The sequence below is a fragment of the Nyctereutes procyonoides genome, unplaced genomic scaffold (assembly GCF_905146905.1).
Source record: "Nyctereutes procyonoides isolate TBG_1078 unplaced genomic scaffold, NYPRO_anot_genome, whole genome shotgun sequence".
NCBI classification, from domain to species: Eukaryota; Metazoa; Chordata; class Mammalia; order Carnivora; family Canidae; genus Nyctereutes; species Nyctereutes procyonoides.
The window spans coordinates 4,539,563-4,555,532 of NW_026575133.1; the positions used below are offsets into that span (position 1 = coordinate 4,539,563).

A 15,970-nucleotide genomic window follows, 5' to 3' on the forward strand; every position below is an offset into this window, starting at 1 on the left:
GACTTAGTAGTCAAAGACCTCAAAGCAATTGTTAAAAATATGTTCAGGGCAGCCTGGGTGTCTCAGCGGTTTAGTGCCACCTTCAGCCCAGGGCCTGATCCTGGAGACCAGGGATCAAGATCCCACATTGGGCTCCCTACATTGAGCCTGCTTCTCCCTCTGCCTGTGTCTCTGCCTCTCTGTGTGTGTGTGTTTCTCATGAATAAATAAATAAAATCTTTTTTAAAAAATATGTTCAAAAACTTTTAAGAAGTTTATTCAGAAAGTTTTAGGGAAATATGAGGATAATGACTCAACAAACAGGAAATCTCAAGAAAGAAACAGAAAGTTTTTAAAGCTAAATGGAAATATTAAAGTTGAAAAGTGTAACTAGAATGAAAAATTCATTAAGTAGGCTCAACAGCAAATTGAACATGGCAGAAGAATCAGTGAACTATAAGACTGGCCACTAGAAATGACCCAATATGAAGGAGAAGGGGAAAAACTGAAAAAACAGTGAGCAAAACCTCAGAGACCTATAAGACAGAAAGAGTATTTGAAGAAGAGCTGAAAATAGCCCAGGATGATGAAACACATTTATATAAATATTTTTTTAAAAAAGGCCAAGAACTCTTAAGTATGATAAACTCAAAGAAGTCCCAACTTAGACACATCATAATCCAACTTTGGAAGACAAAAGCAGAGAGAAATTTTTGAAAATATCAAGGGAAAAGCTATCCATCACCTACAGAAGAATAATAATACCATTAAAAGCTGACTTCTAATCAGAAACAGTGGAAGACAGAAGGCCATAGAATGATATATTCAAAATGCTGGAGGGAAAAACTATCAACCAAAGATTTCATATCCAGCAAAACTACATTATAAATGTGAAGGGTGAAATAAAGATAAGCCCATATACCAGCACAAAATAAAAAAAATGATTAAAAGAGTTTCATCAAATAAAAAACTTACATTCTTTAAAAGATATCTTTAAAAAATTTTTAATTAAATTTTAAAAAGTTAAAAAAAATTTTTTAAAAATTTAAAATCACTTATCTGATAAAGGGCTTATATCCAGAATATATATATATATATATATATATAACTCTCACAACTCAATAATAAGATAAAAGCGCAATGAAAAGAACAAGTAGAGGATCTGCATAGACATTTCACCATATACAAATGGCTAATAAGCACATGAAAATATGTGCAGCATCATTAGTCATTAGGGAAATGTAAATTACCACAATGAGATCCCACTTTACACCCATTAGATTGTCAATAATTAGAGACTGACAATACTGTTGGCAATGATATGGAGAAACTGGAACTCTTATACATTGCTAGTGAAAATGTGAAATGGTAGTCACTTTGGAAAATGTGAAATGGTAGTCACTTTGGAAAAATTTGGTAATTTCCTAAAAAGTCAAACATACACTTATATGTTCAAGCAATTCTACTCCTCCTAGGTATTCACACAACAGAAATGTCCATACAAAGATCTGACAACAAATATTTCTAGTGACTTTACTCATGACATCAAGAAACTAGAAACAAACCAAATGTGCATCAACAGATGAATGGGTAAACAAATTGTAGAACATTCATGTAACAGAATACTGCTCAACAATAAAAAGGAATGAAATGCTAATACATTCAACAAGATGGATGAATTTCAAAAAGTATTATGCTAAGTGAAAGAAGCTAATTCCATTCGTAGAACATTTTGCAAAGGGAAAACTTTAGGAACAGATATCGGATGAGAGACAACTAAAAACTGAGGGAGATTGACTGCAAAGAGTATGCATAAGAAAACTTTTCAGGATGATAGAAATCTCTATCTTGATGGTTGTGGTGGTTTCATTACTGTATTCTATAGCCATTTGTTAAAATCATTTTTACTGCACATAAATTATATCTTAATAATTTGACTTTATGAAATTTTAAAATACATAGAACTTTGACCTAGACATCCCACTTTGAGAAATCTACACTACAGAAATAAATCTATTCTCAGTAAATGAGCATATACATGCATTTTTATTCTAGCATGGTTTGTAGTAGTAAACTTTTTAATAAACTCAAATAATAATTATTGATAATTTATATTTTAAAATATTTTGACAGTATTTTAGACAACAAAAACATTAAAACCAATATAGCTCACAATTGGCTATTACTTTAAAATCCATATGACTAAATTTCCTTACTGCAAAAAAAAAATTATTCTACTTTTTTTCTTTCTTTTTCAAGGTTTTACTTAAATTCCAGTTAGTTAACATATAGTATATTAGTTTCAGGTGTACTACTTAGTGATTCAACACTTACATACAACACCCAGTACTCATCACAACAAGTGCACTCCTTAATCCCCATCACCTATTTCACCCATCCCCCCCACCTCCCCTCTGATAACCATCAGTTTGTTCTCTGTAGTTAAGAGACTATTTCTTGGTTTTCCTCTCTTTTTCTCTCCCTATGATCATTTGTTTTGTTTCTTAAATTCCACATGTGGCGCAGTGGTTTAGCGCCGCCTGCAGCCCAGGGTGTGATCCTGGAAACCCTGGATTGAGTCCCACGTCAGGCTCTCTGCATGGAGCCTGCCTCTCTCTCTCTCTGCCTGTGTCTCTGCCTCTCTCTCTCTGTGTGTGTCTCTATGAATAAATAAATAAAAATCTTTTAAAAATTCCACATATGAGTGAAATTAAATGGTATCTGTCTTTCTCTGACTTATTTTGCTTAGCATAATAGTCCCTAGTTCCATCAACGTCATTGCAAATGGCAAGATTTCATTCTTTTTGATGGCTGAGTAATATTCCTGTGTGTGTGTGTGTGTGTGTGTGTGTGTGTGTGTCCATTCATCAGCTGATGGACATCTGGGCTCTTTCCATAGTTTGTCTATTGTTCATAATGCTGCTATAAACATTGGGTTACATGTATCCCTTTGAGTTAGTATTTTTGTATTCTTTGGGTAAATACCTAGTAGTGTGATTTCTAGATGCTATGGTAGTTCTATTTTTAATTATTGAGGAACCTCCATACTGTTTTCCAGAGCAGCTGCACCAGTTTGCATTCCCACCAACAGTGTAAGAGCATTCTCCTTTCCCCACGTGCTTGCCAACACCTGCTATTTTCTGTGTTGTTAATTTTAGCCATTCTGACTGATGTGAGGTGATGTCTCACTGTAGTTTTGATTTGAATTTCCCTGATGATGAGTGATGTTGTTAGCCATCTGTATTTTTTCTCTGGGGAACTGTCTATTCATGTCTTCTGCCTATTTTTTAATTGGATTGTTTGGATTTTGGGTGAGTTTTATTAATATGTCATTTGAAAATATCTTCTCCCATTCTGTAGGTTGCCTTTTAGTTTTGTTGATTTGTTTCTTTACTGTGCAAAGCTTTTTATTTTGATGAAGTCACAACAGTTTATTTTTGCTTTTGTTTCCCTTGCCTCAGGAAACAAATCTAGTAGAAGTTCCTACCATTTAAACTCTTCAAAGTCTAAACCCATTATATAGCTAACATTTTGAGCTAGGCACCCAGCTGTGCATTCTACTTGCGTTATCTCATCTAATCTTAACAGTCTTTTGTGGTAGTTATCACTATTATCCTCATTTTACAAATAAGGAATCTGGATCTGATCCTAAATAATTTAAATAAGTTATCCAAAGTAACATAACTAAAAAATGGAAAAGCCAACACTTGGACCTAGTCCGATTCTAGACTCATGTTCTTAACCATCATGCTATTCTCTTCTAAATTGATCCTGTGCCGTAATCTGCAAACTGTGAAAAAACATTTATAAAACCAACACACTGAACAAGCAGACTCATAGGAGATCATCAGGTAGTAGAGTTACTTTTGTCTTCATTATCCCTTTAAAATATATTTCGTGGGGGAAGCATTTCCTATGGCCCTGGATAGAAACTTGAGCAGTTTCATGGTTTTTAATTCTCACTCTCAGGTAGCAAATGTTCTATAGTAACTTTAAGACTCAATAAGTCTCGAAGTTCACAAAGTGTCTAATCTCAGGTTATCAAACCTTTATATTTCATTCAAAATTATATCTATCTCCTGCTCAAAGGTTCATAAAAGGGTAAGGAAAGGTAAGGAATACAATAAAACTCTTATTTAATTGGTACTGTTGTAATTTGGTATCATGTTCTCTGAAGGTGAGAGTGCCATGACAGATATTTTGAAGCACCTCACACACACCCAAATGCTAGCAGTCTGTCACATTTATTTCCCTCAACTTGGATGACTATACTCTATTCTGGCAGTCATTTATTTCTTCCTTGGGCTCCATGGAAACAGTAGGGTCCACCTTGCTGAGGCCTGTTTGCCTGTCTATGAACTTCTATTGTCCTGGATCTAAGACATCTCCCATACTGGCCCTTGTAGGTATAACCACATCTGACCCACTAGATACATTCATGAATTTTTCCCTCCAAATACTCTGAGAAGTGCAGGCCAATTCCAAAACAGCAGCAATTCTCCATGTCCCACCATGAAAGAAGGTGGCCATCTCTTTCATCCTCTAGATTTCCTTGAAAGAAGTGAGTTCATTTCATTCTTCCATACCACTGATAGGAAATCCATATCAAGTGCCTCAGGTAGCCCTCTCTCTTAACCTTAGGTGAAGATGGAAGCACTCTCACCCTACTCCTGGGAGACAGGTATGCAGGAAAAGATTCAGAATACCATTTTCTCCAAATAAAGCTTCCTTTAAAAATCCTCCTCAAGAGGTACCTAAGTGGCTCAGTCAGTTAAGCATCCAACTCATGATTTCAGCTCAGGTCATGATCTCATGGGTCATGAGACTGAGCCCTGTGTCGGGCTCTGCGCTCAGCAGGGAGTCTGCTCAAGATTCTCTCTCCCTCTGCCCTCACCCGACTCATGCTGTCTTTCTCTCTCAAATAAATAAAAATCTTTTTTAAAATCCTCCTCAACTATCTAACAATACATAATTTAATACCCTCCTAATAGATGAGGAGTCTTTAAGATGATGTGGCCAGTTTCCAGGTATATCCTTCTGCACTTTGGACTGTTACTCTGCTTTAGTATGTAACACTTATTGTACATTGATCCCTTAGTAAAAACTTCTAATTCAACATGCTGCTCTAATTCCATACATTGGAATGTAAAAGGCATAGCTCAATCTCCATATAATTCCAAGAATCCATAGGCCAGTCCCCATCAGACTATGAGAGGCTCATCAAAGGTTCATCAGAGGCTGAGAACTCTACTTCCTGAAATATTTGGATCTTCCCTTAAATATCGTCACTCAGGGATGCCTGGGTGGCTCAGCGGTTGAGCATTTGCCTTCAAGTCAGGGCGTGATCCCAGGGTCTGGGGATTGAGTCCCACATTGGGCTCCCTGTGAGGAGCCTTGCTTCTCCCTCTGCCTATGTCTCTGCCTCCTCTGTCTCTCTGTGTCTCTCATAAATAAAACTTTAAAAAAAAGTGGAAAAAAAATTGTCACTCATTCCCAAAAGGCTAGTTGACCAGATATAACTTGGGAATTAATATGGTCAGGAATGAGGCAGAATCCTACAATTGGCATTTGTAGGTTATGTGCCCCACATTCTTGTTGGTAGGGTTCTATATTCTCCTTGCCATTTCTGAGGAGAGCCTTCCAAAACACCAAGCTTTTTGGGATGGGAACTCCTTGTCCTACCTCTACTTCTCATTTCCCAAAACATAATCCATTTTACTTCATCTCTGATGATCCAAAACAAAAATTTGGAAACTATTTAATCTATCACTGGTCATCTGGCCAAGATTTAATAGTAATCAATTTTCTTCAAATCCTTGAAACAACTGGTTTGAAAATGCTTAGCATTAGTTCATAAGATCTGGAATTTCATGGAAATGATTCTCCTAAAAATGCCAACTGCTTATTTATTTTTAAATGGTAATTTGATAATTTCTTATTTGACGACACATTTCTGTGAGGAATTAAGCAAATACGTGCAGCAGCATGCTAAGTGAAAACTGGAAAGGGCTGCTTCCAAACAGATGTAGCCCACTATCATAATGTAGATTCTTCATTTAAAAACAAATAAAATTTCATTTTCTCCACAAATTTTAAGACCTTAAAAGTTTCCAGAGCTCTCTAGAAAATATTTTCTCATGTTCTGTACCTTGTAAGACAACTGCTCCTTTGGAGATACAGGTAGTTGTGACTCCATTTGTAAAAATTCAAATATAAAATCTATCATTTTTTTAAGAGAGACAGAGTAAGTCGTAGGCTTCTCAAATGTCTTTACAGGTTAAATGTTTACAAAGGTCAGGACACCAACCAATGTTAGAATATGTAGAATTATTTAGCTTTCTACCCAACCATATATAAAATAAGCTCTTTCTCAGCTTCATGATTATTTCAGTTTTGTCTAATAATGCAGTTGTTGCCAAACACTTCTGAGATCATTCATGGAGTACATTTTTCAAATTTGAATTAGTAGCCTTTCTTCCAGATTGTGCTTTGAAGACTCATAAAGAGCACTATCAAATCTGATTTAAGAAATGGATGTCAAATTGACCCTTAACAAAATCTGTGAAGTAAGATTTAAAGTAAGATGGAAAACAGAAGGTGATGAGAGCTTTATATTCTACTGGGAGGCTGGCAATCCATTTCTGAGAGAGAGAGAGAGAGAGAGAGAGAGAGAGAGAGAGAGAGAGCTCTGAGTCTTACTCAAGGACAAGAACATTAATGGATTTTGAGTTATATTTTTCTAGAATCATTGAAATTTTTTTTTTAGAAATTTAATTTTTTTTAAATTTTTATTTCTTTATGATAGTCAGAGAGAGAGGGAGAGGCAGAGACATAGGCAGAGGGAGAAGCAGGCTCCATGCACCGGGAGCCCGACGTGGGATTCGATCCCGGGTCTCCAGGATCGCGCCCTGGGCCAAAGGCAGGCGCCAAACCGCTGCGCCACCCAGGGATCCCTAGAATCATTGAAATTTTGATTGTGAATAAGCTAATTAAGCTATTTAGTGTTCTGGCATTTGTTAAAAGGTTTGCTTTAGGTGTCTTCTGACCAAGCAACGTTTACACTGTTACTCATTTTTTGGACCTCATATTTCTTTGAGTTAAACTTGAGTGTATTCCAAATTAGATGATCCATAAGGAATAAAGCATAAGGGCTTGCCCTGTAACCTCGTTTCTCTTATGAATCTAAGAAGAGTTGGTTTTTTCATTTCTTCAGCTTTTTATTTCTTGTTATGATGGAGTAGAGATGTCCAAGCTCCTTATATGCCAGACCAGAAGTCAAAAGTCACAATGTTTATTTTTAATTCTAATTGTTGTTTAAATCCCTTTCCATAAAATAAGGATGACACATGCACACAGGATTTTATGATTATGCCAGATAACACACCTAAAGCCCCTAACACAGTGGCTACTTTAAGCACTTAACCATTTGTTGAGTCTAAATTTATTGACAATGAACCACTCCAACTTACAAGCAGTCATTTTATAAATATCCATGTATAGGTTGAATGTTTAGAATTTAATAATAATTCCACAATGAAACAATGATATGTAAGGTAATTAAATTTCCAGATTTTCAAAAAAGCCTATTCTTATCTATATAGTATAGTAATGATATTTCTTCAAAATCCCTACCAAGAAAGCTGTAACTCTGAGATCACTGAATACCTGAAAATAGCAGAAAGAAAAGGAAAATGGAGATGGTTGTAAAAGTAACAAATACATCTTAACCTGGTACCATTGTTCCCACTTCCTAAATCATTCTCCCTCTAACCAGTCTGTGACACCTTCCAGGTCTCCTAATTCACAAACGTTATTTCAATGATGCTAATGGTACTTCTCTAAAACTCAATATAGAGAACTGATATACTTGAAATAGATTATTTCTTGTGAAAGTACTTCCTGAGTCCTTTGAGGTCCTGGGAGTAGAGTGGGACAAGGACTTGAAGGAAACGTGCATGCACCTGTTTCAAAAATCAAAATTACACTGCTCTGGGGAAATGAGGGTCTAGTCTTAAAAATACTTTCTTTGGGATTTTCTTTCTTTCAGTCATGCCCCAACAATATGTTGGTCAGGTACATTTCATGAACAGCTTTGCCAATTTCTGACTCATATTTCATAGATAGATGCTGCTAGATTAAAAAAGAAGAATCAAATCTTGGAAAGCCAAAGTCAATCAATGCATGATTCTGCCAAGGGCCACTCATTCTGTTCAATATTCATTCACATTTTTCCAGATCTGTGCCTGGTACAGAGGGTGCAATGTTGAGCAAAAACATGGTTCTTGCCTTAGAAGCTCAGGGTCTAAGCTGAAGAGAAATATCCTGAGGAAAATTTTATTTGGTTTTATTCTGGCCTATACTTGAACTAATTAATGTGGTAATTTGGCACCACATTTCTACCCCTAAGGTGAGAAAGATGGGGTTGTGGATCAGAAAGATAGGGAAAGAATACAATTATAAAGATTGCATGCCCCACATAAATAACATTAGGGTTCTCCAAAGGAGAAGTGGGATGGTAAAGGAATACCATAATCAGAAAGAAGAAAATAGAATATACTGGCTTAACATACCAGAAGTACCCTTTCCCATGAATAGTACAAATCAGAAAGAAGACATATAAATTTTATTTCACAAGGTATATGAGGTTTCACAAAGACACTTATCTGGGCTGCTCATCAGAAAATTATCATTCCCCATTTACTACAACCAAACAGAAAGGATAAATGCACATATTCTTCATGAGAAACCTGTTAAAAACAACAACAACAATAACATAGTGATACAGGTTGCTCAGTGATCTGTAGTAAAAGGTCCTAATTTGGCTACTAGTGAAATACAGTGTGTCATTCTATCCTTGCCAATCATCTCTCAGGCCAGTCACAGAAGAGCCACCTAAGCTTTCCAACATGACAAAGCATCTATTGTCACAACTTTTTTTTTTTAACTTTTTTTATTTTTTTAAAGATTTATTTATTTATGATAGACATGGAGAGAGAGAGAGGCAGAGACACAGGAGGAGGGAGAAGCAGGCTCCATGCAAGGAGCCCGACGCGGGACTCGATCCTGGGACTCCAGGATCGCGCCCTGGGCCAAAGGCAGGCGCTAAACCGCTGAGCCACCCAGGGATCCCTTTTTTTTTTTTTAAACATTCTTCTTATTTTTCATGCAACACTGATTCAGTCCATAGAAAATGAAAGAGCCATATACAATAATTTACCCAATAATCTATTTAGGGCATTCCCTAGTCTGTACAGAATGGTGCAGAAACTCTCAGAGCACAAGGTTAGAGCTGGCAAGGAGTCTGGAAATTGAGATAGGAAATCCAAAAAAGGAAAAGACACAGAAGAGGGAGCTACCAGAACTCTGAATAAATTTTAATACAAAAATTATAATCTAGGTATAAAATCTAAGTATAAACTGACCACAGAATTGTGACACTCTAAAAAGACCATTGGAAGGCAATAGCTGGAAAGTTGAAAAGGCTGAGCAAAGATTTCAGCTGCTGCCCAATGCAGGGAAAGAGTGTTTTGAGTTTGAATTATGCCAAATTAAAGAGGCTTGATAAATATCTGGAATTTCCAGTAAAATTGCAGAGAGGAGTAATGCCAAGGAGTAAAGACTATGTCTCATCCTAAGACTAAAAGAAAAACTAAAACAGATCTGCTCTATCAAAATGTAAAATGAAACCTATATTAGTTTAAGATGACCAACCAATAAATGAACTGTCTACTTGAATTTAACAAAAAAAAGCACTCTTCAGAGAAAGAGAATAAAGTCCAGATTCTCTACAGTATCAAACATAATGTCCAGATAGAATTAAAAACTTACTACACACGGAAATAGAAAAATGTGACCCACAGTTAAAAGAAAAAGCAGTTAATAGAAACTCCAAAATAATGCAGATGTTGGAATTATCAGATAACTACTTTCTAAATTTTATTTATTTTTAAATTCCAGTATAATTAACATACAATGTTATATTAGTTTCAGGTGTACAATATAATTATTCAACAATTCTGTACATTACTCAGTGCTCATAGGATAAATGTATTTTTAATCCCATCCCCTTCACCTATTTCACCCATTCCCCCACCCATCTCCTCTCTGGCAACAAACAATTTGTTCTCTATATTTAAGAGTCCATTTTTTTAAAGACTCATTTATTTATTCATAAGAGACACAGAGAGAGAGAGAGAGGCAGAAGCAGAGGCAGAGGGAGAAGCAGATTCCTTGCAGGAAGCCCAATGCGGGACTCCATCCTGGATCCCAGGATCACGACCTGGGCCGAAGGCAGGCACCCAACTGCTGAGCCACCCGGCATCCCAAGAGTCCATTTTTAAAAAAGATTTTATTTATTTAATTGAGAGAGAGAGAGAAAGCACGAGCTGGGGGTGGGAGGAGAGGGAGAGAAAGAAAGGGAGAAGCATACTCCCTCTTGCTAAGCAGAGAGCCCAATGCAGGGCTCGGTCCCAGGACCCTGAGATCATGACCTGAGCCAAAAGCAGATGCTTAACTGATTGAGCCACCCAGGTGCCCCAAGAATCCATTTTTTTGTCACTCTTTTTCTATGTTTGGTTTTCTTAAATTCCACATATGAGTGAAATCATATGGTATTTGTCTTTCTCTGACTTACTTCACTTAGCATTATATCCTCTAGATCTATCCATGTTGTTGCAAATGGCAAGATATAGATAGATAGATGATAGATAGATAGATAGATAGATAGATAGATAGATAGATAGATGATAGATAGATGATAGATAGATAGATAGATAGATAGATAGATAGATAGATACACACACATACATACAAGATACACACACACACCACATCTTCTTAATCCATTCATCTATCCAGGGGCACTTGGGTAACTTACATATCTTGGTTATTATAAATGATGCTGCAATAAACACAGGTGCATATATCTTTTCAAGTAGTGTTTTTATCTTCTTTGGGTAAATAACCAGTAGCAGAGTTACTGGATTACATGGTAATTCTATTTTTAATTTTTTGAGGAAACTCCATACTGTTTCCAGAGGAGTTCTTTAAAGCTGCTATTATAAATATAATCAACTTCTTAAGGAAAAGATGATCATAATGGATAAGAAGATGGAACATCTAAGCAGAAAAATAGAAACTATGCAAAAGAACCAAATGAAAACTCTAGAAATGAAAACTGTAATATCTGAAATAAAAATTTCAATATATAGGCTTAAGAAAAGGCTGGAGCCATCCTCCCAAAACTCACAAAGTTGAAAAGTTCCTTGGCTGAAGAGAAACTACATGAGATGGAACCTCACACATACAAGGAGAAATAAAGGGAACACAAGGGACACCTGGGTGGCTCAGTCAATTAAGCATCCAACTCTTGATTTCAACTCAGGTTGTGAACTCAGGGTTGTAAGATGGAGCCCCACATCAGGTTCTACACTAGGCATGGACTCTACTTAAGATTCTTTCTCTCCCTCTGCCCTCCCCAACTCCCTCCCTCTTTAAAAAAAAGGGGGTGGGGGATCTCTGGGTGGCTCAGCGGTTTGGCGCCTGCCTTTGGCCCAGGGCGCGATCCTGGAGACCAGGGATCGAATCCCACGTCGGGCTCCCAGTACATGGAGCCTGCTTCTCCCTCTGCCTATGTCTCTGCCTCTCTCTCTCTCTCTCTCTCTCTCTCTCTCTCTCTCTCTGTGTGTGTGACTATCATAAAAAAGGGGGGGTGGGGAGACTGGGCATGGTAAATATGTGGATATTTTGCATGTTCTACTCATTTCTTGAAAAAACAACTGACAGTATATATTTAACACTACTTAAGTATACACTTAAAAATAACTAAGATGGTAAATTTTGTATGTTTTTTACACAATAAAAAACAACTTATTTAATAAAAATATAATATTGTATTGATGGGATTAAAATATACAGAGAGAATACATAAAACAATATCGCAAAGGATGGGGGGTCTAAGTGGGATCACAGTTTTATTGAAACTAGTTATACAAGTTTTATTGAAATTAGTACTACATTAACTCTATGTAGAACTTAAGTTAAAGATCAATACTGCAATCTTTAGTACAACTAATTAAAAATAATACAAAAGTTATAGTTATAAAGTCATTAAAATAATTAAAACAAAACATAAAAATGTGATTAACCTAAAAGAAAACAGGAGAGAAGAAAAAAATAGGAAGAGGGAAAAAGGCAGGACAAATAGAAAGCAAATAGCAAAATGATAGACTTAGAATTCCACTTCCAACTATGTTGAAATAAGTGTTACTGTATCAGCCTTCCTGAAATAAACTATAAATCTGAAAAAAAAAAAACCTGAGGCAACTTTTTCAGGCAGAGAACAACAGATAGCACATGACTGTAACTCTTGAGTGAAAGGAAGCTCTTGAAGTGAGCCCATGATCACCCAGTTCTCTAAATAGATATAATTTTCCTACTGTAATGCAGAGAGCTAGAGCCTGAGCTGCTCTAGGGGATCCAATTAGTATGAAGAGGCAGAAATCAGTTTGGGTTGGTTGAAGTAGCTGTAATCTATGATGCACCGTAACAGAGAAAAAGTGGCTGTGCAGAGAAGGCCCCATTGGGAAGGCCTGTATAAATCCCAACTGAGGATGAGGATGAGGCTCAGAATGAGACCATGAAAGTTTACCAGATAGCAGTTAAAATAGAGTTGAGAGGGAAATAGAGATATTAGAGAACAAGTACTGTGAGGGAGGAAAAAAAAGCACAGTTCTTGGCCCCTTCAGAGTGGAGAGATCCTGTTAATACTGTAATAACATTGTTGGCATTTGGTTGAGACAGCAGAAGGCCACACTATAGGAATAACAATGAAACTTTCGTTTAAGACGTACTCTAGATTCACCCTAATAAAGTATGAAGCCAAGTTTTAATAAGATCCAGAAGGGAAATGGAGTTTGAAAGTTAAGTCCTGACAAGCTAGAGGAGTTTGAGAAACATCTTGAACTTTCCACAAGTATGCAAAAACTAAATTAAATTACAAATAAAAAATAATAAGATATCTAGAAAATCTCCTTGTATCTGGAAACTAAATCTTTTCTAAATAGCTCATAGTCAAGGAAAAAAAATCACAGGAGAAATTAGAAAATACTTCAAACTAAAAAATAATAACTTACCAAAATTTGTAGAACACAGACCAAATAATGTTTAAAGGAGGAATTTAGTTTTAAATTCACACATTAGAGAAAATAGCAAGATTTAGTATCAATTATCTAAATTTCCACGTTAAGAATCTGGAGAAAGGGAGCATCTGGGTGGCTCAGTTGGTTAAGCCACTGCCTTCTGCTCAAGTCATGATCCCAGGGTCCTGGGATGGAGCCCCGATGAGAAGGGAGCCCTTCTCCTTCTCTCTCTCCCCTTTGCCCACTTGTGCATGCTCTCACTCTTTCAAATAAATTTTAAAACTCTTTTAAAAAGAAAAGAAGCCAGAGAAAGAAGAGCAAATTAAATCCAAAGTAAGTCATAAGAAAGGAATAATAAAGATCAGATTAGAAATCAGCAAATAAAAATGATAATAATAAAAAAAGAAATCAGCAAATAGAAAAGATTAACAAAGCCAACATTTTTTCTTTTAAAGGATTAATAAAATTAATAAACACCTAGCAATAATAATTAAGAAAAGAACACGAAAATCACAAATTAACAATATCAGGAATAAAAGAGAAGCATCACTACAGATCCCACAGACATTAAAAGGATAATAATGTAATATTACAAACAACTTCATGGCAATAAATTCAACAACTTGAATAAAATGGGCAATTCTTACTTTAAAAAGACATAATTTTATGAAGAAACACAAAATCTGAATAGCCCTATATGTATCAAAGAAACTATAATAAGAATTTTGCATGAATAAAACTCCATGCTCATCTGAGTTCCCTGGAAAGTTCTATCAACCTTTAAAGAAGACTTAATATCATGTTACATTAACAATTTCAGAAAATGAAAGAGAAAAGAATGTTTCCACTTTATTTTATAAGCCAGCTTAATCCTGATACCAAAATCTGACAAGGACATTACAAAAAAAGAAATTTAGCCAAATAATCCAATCCTCAACTGTATTAATTAAGAGGAAAAGACAGTGTTTTTAATAAATGCTGCCAGGATAAATGGATAAAAATATGGAAAAAATGAATATTAATCTCCCCTTGACACAATTAATTAATGTGAAGTGGATCACAGACTTCAGTATAAAAGCAAAATTATAAAATATCTAGAAGAAAAGATGAAAGAAAATTTTTGTGGGCTTGACAGTTGACAAGGATTTCTTAGAACACCAAGAACATTAAACATAAAAGAAAATTTTGATAAATTGGACTTACCATAATTAAAACTTTCTGCTCTGTAGAGCAGAGTTTATAAAACTGAGTAAGAGTTAGAAGTTCACTAACAGGAGAAAGCATAAATATAGATCGTCATACATTGGAAAACAATTCAGATTTTTTAAATTTTTATTTATTTATTATTTATTTTTCGAAATGGATCAGTTGTCTAATTAAGTTCTTTGCAAGAGATTTATAACACCAATTTGTGAGGATAAAGTCCATTTATGAGAGAAAACACAAAGCAGAGATAGCTCTGAAGCTGAAAAACAACTTTGATTTGGCAGATTTTGTGAGTCCACAGTTTTCTGATCAGCCTTGCACTGTTCTATTATTTCTCCTTCACTGTGTCAAAAACCTCACCTTCCTGTGTCTGGGGTTATTCAGCTTCTTCTTCTTGAAGTAAGCATCAGTGAGATGTTTTGGGATTTTGCACTACTGATGTCAATTTTTATGGAGTTGGCAATAACAAATTTCTGGTGTGTTCTATGCAGAAGAATTTGACTGAGGGCCAGAGATCCAATCACAAGTAGCAAGCCACTGCTCAATTGCTTCAGGAAAACTACTCTCTTGCCTCTGTGGTGCCCAGTGAGGATGATCAAAATGATACCAGGAGAGATGCTAGCTCGTAGTTTTTTCACATGCCGACTAAAAGGTTTTTGCTGTGGCTCAATAGCTTTCAAGTCACATCTTCAGTAGGATAATATGTAGGCAATTTGTGAAGTTTAACCAATTCGATATCACCATTCCTGTCACGACCAACTGGTTTGGGTATAAATATATACCTTCTTCTTTCTCTTTTCAACCCTGGATTTAGCTGCTGAATACTTCCTCATGTACGTTACCTTTTTGGAATACATAGCTGATTGGGAATGTGTGCCAATTCCTCTGACTAGGTCAAAGTTTTGGCTTCAGTGGGGCTTCCCCTTCTTTGGTATTTCAGCCTTGAGATTACCATTCTTAATCTGGCCTCCAGCATCAGCTTTCTTGGCTTTAAGTTTCTTCTCCTTACCATCTGCATTCTCAGCTCTTTCATCTGCCATTTTGCAAGATGGGAAAGAGTCAAAAAAAAAATCCAAATGAACTACTGATACACACAACAAAGATGAGTATTTTGGGGATTCCTGGGTAGCTAAGTCAGCCTTCAGCTCAGGTTGTGATGTCAGGGTCATGCTATTGGGCCTCATGTTGGGTTCTGCACTCAGCATGGAGTCTGCTTGGAATTCTCTCTCCCTCTACCTCTCTCCCTGCTCATGTGTTATAAATAAATAAATAAATAAATAAATAAATAAATAAATAAATAAATAAATCTTAAGAAAAAATAAAACAAAGATAATTATTGAAAACATTATGCTAAGCTTAAAAATCTAGACATAAAACAGTATATAAGAAGTTCAAGAACTTCTGGTGACAGAAATCAGAATACCAGTTACCTTGTAAAATGTGGATGGACTAGAAAGGGACAGCAGACTTTATGGATGATAGAAATGTTCTAAATCCTGTTTAAGGTGATAGTTACATAGGTGCATACTTTTATCAAAAGCAATCAAATTATACACTTCAGATCTTTGCATTTTAAGATATATAAATTTTACTCAATTGTTCAAGTGACAATATAAAAAATTAAATTCCTGCTGATTTATATAAGT

General features: G+C 35.8%; 1 protein-coding gene and 1 pseudogene across 3 annotated transcripts in view; both read right to left on the reverse strand.

The window, feature by feature from the left end:
* HPSE2 (heparanase 2 (inactive)) overlaps nt 1-15,970 on the reverse strand; it is a 632,933-nt gene that overhangs the window by 499,394 nt on the left and 117,569 nt on the right. The gene's annotated exons all lie outside the window — the stretch shown is intronic.
* On the reverse strand, nt 14,515-15,364 carry LOC129493536 (60S ribosomal protein L6-like; annotated as a pseudogene).